Source organism: Schistocerca nitens, chromosome 5, assembly GCF_023898315.1.
Source record: "Schistocerca nitens isolate TAMUIC-IGC-003100 chromosome 5, iqSchNite1.1, whole genome shotgun sequence".
In the NCBI taxonomy this organism is placed as follows: Eukaryota; Metazoa; Arthropoda; class Insecta; order Orthoptera; family Acrididae; genus Schistocerca; species Schistocerca nitens.
This window is the reverse complement of record NC_064618.1, coordinates 98699494-98705493: the sequence shown is the minus strand read 5'-3', so window position 1 is coordinate 98705493 and position 6000 is coordinate 98699494. Positions and strand designations below refer to the sequence as shown.

General features: G+C 35.6%; 1 protein-coding gene across 2 annotated transcripts in view; it reads right to left on the bottom strand.

The window, feature by feature from the left end:
- Window positions 1–3561: 3561 nt before the first annotated feature.
- LOC126260076 (inositol 1,4,5-triphosphate receptor associated 2-like) overlaps window positions 3562–6000 on the bottom strand; it is a 720512-nt gene continuing 718073 nt past the window's right edge. For both annotated transcript variants that reach the window (XM_049957280.1, XM_049957281.1), the window contains exon 16: window positions 3562–3756. The gene's annotated coding sequence lies outside the window, so the exon portion shown is untranslated. The remainder of the gene's footprint in view (window positions 3757–6000) is intronic.

Genomic DNA, 6000 nt, shown 5'->3' with positions numbered 1-6000 from the left:
CTTTAGTTCAGTATTACAGCACAATAAAGTGTATATTTGTGTGTAACCATTCGTTTGCACTGTTATAGTTCCTCTGTCCACCTCAGAGAACCTAAAATATGTGTGAGCTGATCTACCCAGATGACCCGTACACATCATTAGAGCCCGTAGTAGACTGAAATTACTAAATCTACTAAATGGCCAATCTTGGATTTCGTACTCCTACACACCCACAAATCCTGTTAAAAGGAGATGTCTGTATCAATGATGAGCATCTGACTACATCCAAGCACAGTTTGACAGGCACCAATGTAAGTACTGTGCAACGGTACCATCTATTAGTATTTTAAAGTTGTTCTGCTGTAGCTTGATCAATAAATGACCTCTGTAAGCTTCTGATCCCTTTACAAGAGAATAAAATCACTTATACATTTATTCATATGTGGACTGACAACTCCACACCACCTGAAAAGAATAAGTTGGGAACTTGGAAGGTACAGCTTAGTCATTTGGTGATGTGGCTTACATTATTCTTATAAAATTGACCATAACATACAGCTGTGACTCCTCATAGAAATCATACTCAGACAATAAAAGTTAATAATGCACACTAAAATAACTGTAAAATATCTATTGGTTAGCAATGAAGAAAAGCCTCAAATGGGGCCATTAACATGACCAAGGTAAAGAAATTGGAAAAGTAATTTTTTTGGTTATTAGAATAATTATTACAAGAAACCCTGACATAAATTGATACAACATGTACCTTATGCTACATTTAATACAATTACATTTGGCTCTACTCCTGAATTGGCAATATTAAGAAAATAAATAAATATTTCCAATTTTTTGGTGTACGAATACAATGTTTTACTAACTTCCAGTCACAGGTTAAACATTTACTGTGTACATAACCAATTCTAAATATTGAGCTCAGCCTAATCATCACTCTGCTACATGGTTCATCAAAAAAGCTAATCAGCTATACTGCCACTAGGTACATGCCAAGCTGTAAGAAAAGGGAAGCAGTAACACCTTACCTCAGATGAATGAACAGAATCCATTTAGAGGAGCAACATGTGCTTGTCAAAGTCACTTTAAAAAACATGGCTTGCTCTCTCAGAACCAACATTGCAGCCATTCTCAGTACCAATACCAGTATCATGCAGTTCTTCTCTTCAACAGAGAGGCAACAGAATCATCAGACCACAGCTGGTCTGATACAAATAACTTCCAAGTGGTCTCTTCTGGGTCAGCACTGCCTGCTCTCATCAACTCACAGTAACATGCAGTTCTTGCACAAAACTGCTCAGCACTGACTAACTCACAATAAGATTCACTGGACTACATAACAATCCAACTTAGGACTGCACTCATCTGACAAAAGGCTGACTGCCTCAGTACAGCTGCTTCCATACAACTGTCTCCATACTCCGCTAGCCAATCTAACACCTACCGTCATCTCCATGGTATCTATATTTTTCTATGGGAAAAATGTCAAAATTTCTGAAGTGGATCTTAAATATATGTTTTTATCCTTTAGTCCTTAGAAATTAAATTTCATCAACAAAGAAACACAATGGTATTGCTGTTGTCATACAAACACCAACAACTTTCATCCTTTTTATACTTTTTAAAACCATTTGTAAGCTTTTCATGTTTTAATGATATTTGTCTTCATCTTTGTTATGCTGTCAGCATCTCTTGTTGGCTGGAGAATAGAATGTTGTACTGCTGACACCCTGCCACCATCCCATCCTATACGGAGTGAGGGGAATAAAACAACGATCAAGAAATTGAAATACAAATTCTTCACCCTTTAAATATACTCACATGATTTTCTTTACTATTTCTTTGTTAGCTTTTGGTTCAGTTTAATATATGCAGAGGTACCTATGCCTGCAGTTTTTCTAATGAAAAGATGTAATTCAGTAAATTACCACAGTATCACCATTGTGATTAACATTGGTGTGGTGATAATCAAAATTACTTTATTCCATGAGAAAGATACTTACACATCAAGGTTTGTGGTAAAATTATGAAAAATAAAAATGGCTTGAATTGCAATATGACATTCTTAAGTCATGCATGGGAGTCATCTGTTTTTGCCACTGTAAACTAATCACATTATGCTTGTTGAGAAGTCAGTAGGGACATTGTAATATCAAGAGAGGAGGAAAAGAAATAGCAGTTACTGTTTGGACTGTGATAAAAAGCTTATGAAGTGTCAGAATATGATCTGATGTTTTTTTAGAATAGGGGTTCTTGTGTTGCAGCATTTTTAAATGTTTGCATTTGAATTAATATTAACTTTTGAATATTAAATGTTGTCAGCACGCTTGTAGACACAAAATAACAAAAAATTACATAAATGAAAATTATTATTGATGACAATCTGACAGCTTTCCCATTCTTTTTTGTGAATATCAGTACTAAATAAAAATACAGTGTTTATTACAGTAATTGTCAAAGTTTTCTTATTTATTTTAATTTTTCAGTAATATATTTGTTGCCAAATAAATGTCTTCAAATTTTTGTTAACATAGAGTACATAATTATGGAAGTTTTGGAGTTTCTGTCCAGTAGTATAGGGATCAGTTTTATCATTTTCCCAAGAAAACTGATATATCAAGAAAAAATATACAAGAATGTGAGACGTTCCTGGGTAGGCTCCTATATTGTGAGATGAGGTAATTTTTGGTTGTATTCACATGCATTATGATTAGTAAATGTCTAGGACTTTTTAAACACAAATCTGGGTGAATGATGGGTACTTTGTTGCAATTATTATGGAGTGACTACAGAGATATTCCTTAATTTTTGGATTGGTGGAAGTTACTTTACCAGTTAGAATATTGCTTGATTCAAATGATGTGTTTTATCACCCCGTATAAAATACCCTGTAACAAATTCCTATAGTTTTTACTTATACTGTACTACTGTATTGAGCATCATGTTTCTTGTGATGCAAAAGTGGAACTTGAAATTTGGCTTTCTTAGCTTCATACACAATTTTTGAATAACATGTCAATTTTACATAAAAGTGACTGATGTTAACACTTACATTATACTCTATCACATTGCTAACTGAAAAAAATAACATGTAGTTACATATCAACAGGACAACTAGCGCCAGAAAATCTTCCATTGTGAACAGCATGCAAGCATCTGGCTCTATTGGGCATCTCCATTCTCAAAACAGCTGAGTGTCTCTTGACCAGAATTTATGTAGCTTTAGAGTGCATGTGGGTTGTTGTTGAGTGCTGATATTAATACAACTGGTACCTTACAACTAGTTTGAGGTGTTTTCAGTAACATAAGCATTGCAACATCAATACTTCAACATTAGTGCAGAAACAGTATGAGTAATTTCATCATTAACTACACAGTGACAAGGATGATACTGCTGAAAATGTAAAAGGAGGGGTACTGGTTACGAATTTTTTTCTAGGGAACAGCTTAACAACAACTGACAGTTTGCTTATAAGTATTAACACTACATGTAGTGGGAAGCTTCACGTATCATAAGTTTCTGACAGAGCTTAACTGAACACATTCACATTTGAAGGAACACTAGAGTAATTGTAAGGTAAAATTTCCTTTAATTTCACTTTGAAGAAAGAATTAAACACAGTTATTTTGATACATATAATATTTACACACACAAAATATGCCAAGGTTGTGCAGACTGGTTATTTGTGTTCCACAGACATTGTTGTTCTCTTTCTAATGGTAGCATGATGACCAAAGGTAGGTTCCAGCATTGATGCATCATGTCTGTGGAAAAGAAAATATCAACTCAATAACGCTGTACACTTCAGAAAACATGTGGTGTAAAACGTTGTGAAAAAAAGATCTGTCCAAAGATAAAATTTTAAAGTTGTCTTGCACTACTAAGTACCACTGCAGCATCAGTGCATTAGGAAGAGACATATAAAACTAGAGTTGTTATCGAAGAAGGTGTTTCAGAAAACAAATTTAATAATACAACACAATAATACTTTGCAAAACAAGTTGCAAGTCACAAGACGGAAAGCTATAAACATAATAACAGAAAATTTCCGAATGTTCTCCTTCAATGGCTTTCAAATTTTGACACTGTTGCATTAAATTATGTGCATATTTTTGTTTTGTACACCTACTGGAGCGTCACCTGTTGAAAGTTAATGTAAACATATACACATATATAATATATAGCAGGGAAGCATTGTTAGCAAAAATTTGGTAGTAAATTTTTACACAATACTCCAATACGAATTCGCATATATATTTGCTAACAACATTTCCCCAAACATATATGTGGGGAAACGTTAGCAAAAGTTTCAAATAGTTCTTGACTTACTTCCAATTTTTACATGATACTCTAATAAACATTCAGGTAGACATAGGCCCTGTACTTCTATAATATACAAATATAAATGAATATACATAAATGTGTAAAAGGGAAATGATGTTAGCATAAATCTCAGAAAGATCTTACAGATTTACTTCAGATTTTTACACAATACTATATTTAAACAATCAGATGGACATAGGCTATATATTTTTTTAAGCGACAGTATTAAGTGTTTCTCTTGGAACCAACTGCAAGTAAGAAAATAATGTTCTGTGCTATGACAATGTGTGCTTTTGTTTTATTTCCCACAATCAGTTTTAACTACGATAGCAGAGAAAGAGGAGAAGCGCAGTGAGAGTGAAAGGAAATTGACATACACAAAGGGAAGGAGGAGATGCACACAGAAAGAGAGAGGAGGAGATGGAGTTGGAGAAGGTAAGGGAGTGATGGACAGAGAGAAGGGGAGGAGGAGATGGACTTATAGACAATTCCCATACATATTTAATAATTGCGAAGCAGTGCAGCACTCGCTAGTGTTTCAATATACTAGGGGAAAACTCAAGTTTTCGATGATCTAGCAAGGGACTAGTGTAACTACCACTAAATAAAATGATGTTTCAACCAATGGCTAAAGCTGTGGTAAAACTGTGCAGATAATACACTATGTTGAATAATAACTCAGACTTGCTTTTTTCAAAAAATTCACTACCTACAAAAATCTTATTCTGGCGTCAGATTTTAATCAGTCATGAGCTGCTAAAATACGAGCCGCCGATGGTCTCAAGAGTAGCGACAGCAGCTTCAGTTTCTAAGTCACAACGTCAGACCTGAGCGACTTCCGCACCCGACACTTGAGGCAGAAGCACTGTGGGACTGGATCGAGCCCAGCATTCGGCAATCACTTCCCGCATGGGGTGACGTGTGACAGGGTAGTGGGACAAAGAGTATAAAGAAGATGCGATGTGCAGAGACGTTCCACGACAATTAGCACTTGAAGATTATGGCATGGTGTGTTGTCGAAAGATCACATTTACTGTATCTGGCTGGAAACGCGAGAGCAACACAAACAGCTGATACACCAGAAAACTTTAAGTCACTCAATAAATATATCGCCGGCAATAAGAAGCAATTCAGAATTAGAAATTTGCCTCCAGTCATATTTAAACTTTATTTACTACATGTGAGACATTCCCATATCCTGTGACTTCATATTCAGGTGCAAGGTGGCGAAATTACACACATGTGTTCACTGAAACATATTTTTAGATTCATAACATAATCTTAAAGATTAAACATTACTTAATTATTCATTATGTACATCTTAAATTCTGTACAATATCCAATTAAAAGTATCGGGACACCCCTAAGTAATGTGGAACTGACCACTAGATGACACACGTGTTGGACCCATCTACATAACAGGAGACGAGGAGTATTGTGTTGTCAGGAGAGAAGGGGAAACAGAAGGAGAGCACAGTGGCTTCAAACGTGGATCACCCAACGGATGTCACCTGAGTGACATATCCAAGAGCGACATTTCAACCCTTCTAAATCCGTTCAACTCGAGTGTTGCTGCTGTGATTGTGAAGTGGAAACATGAAGGAACAAACACAGCTAAACAAAGACCAAGCATTCCTCGCATACTGACAGATGGGGAACGCCGAGCATTGCAGAGTGAGGATGTA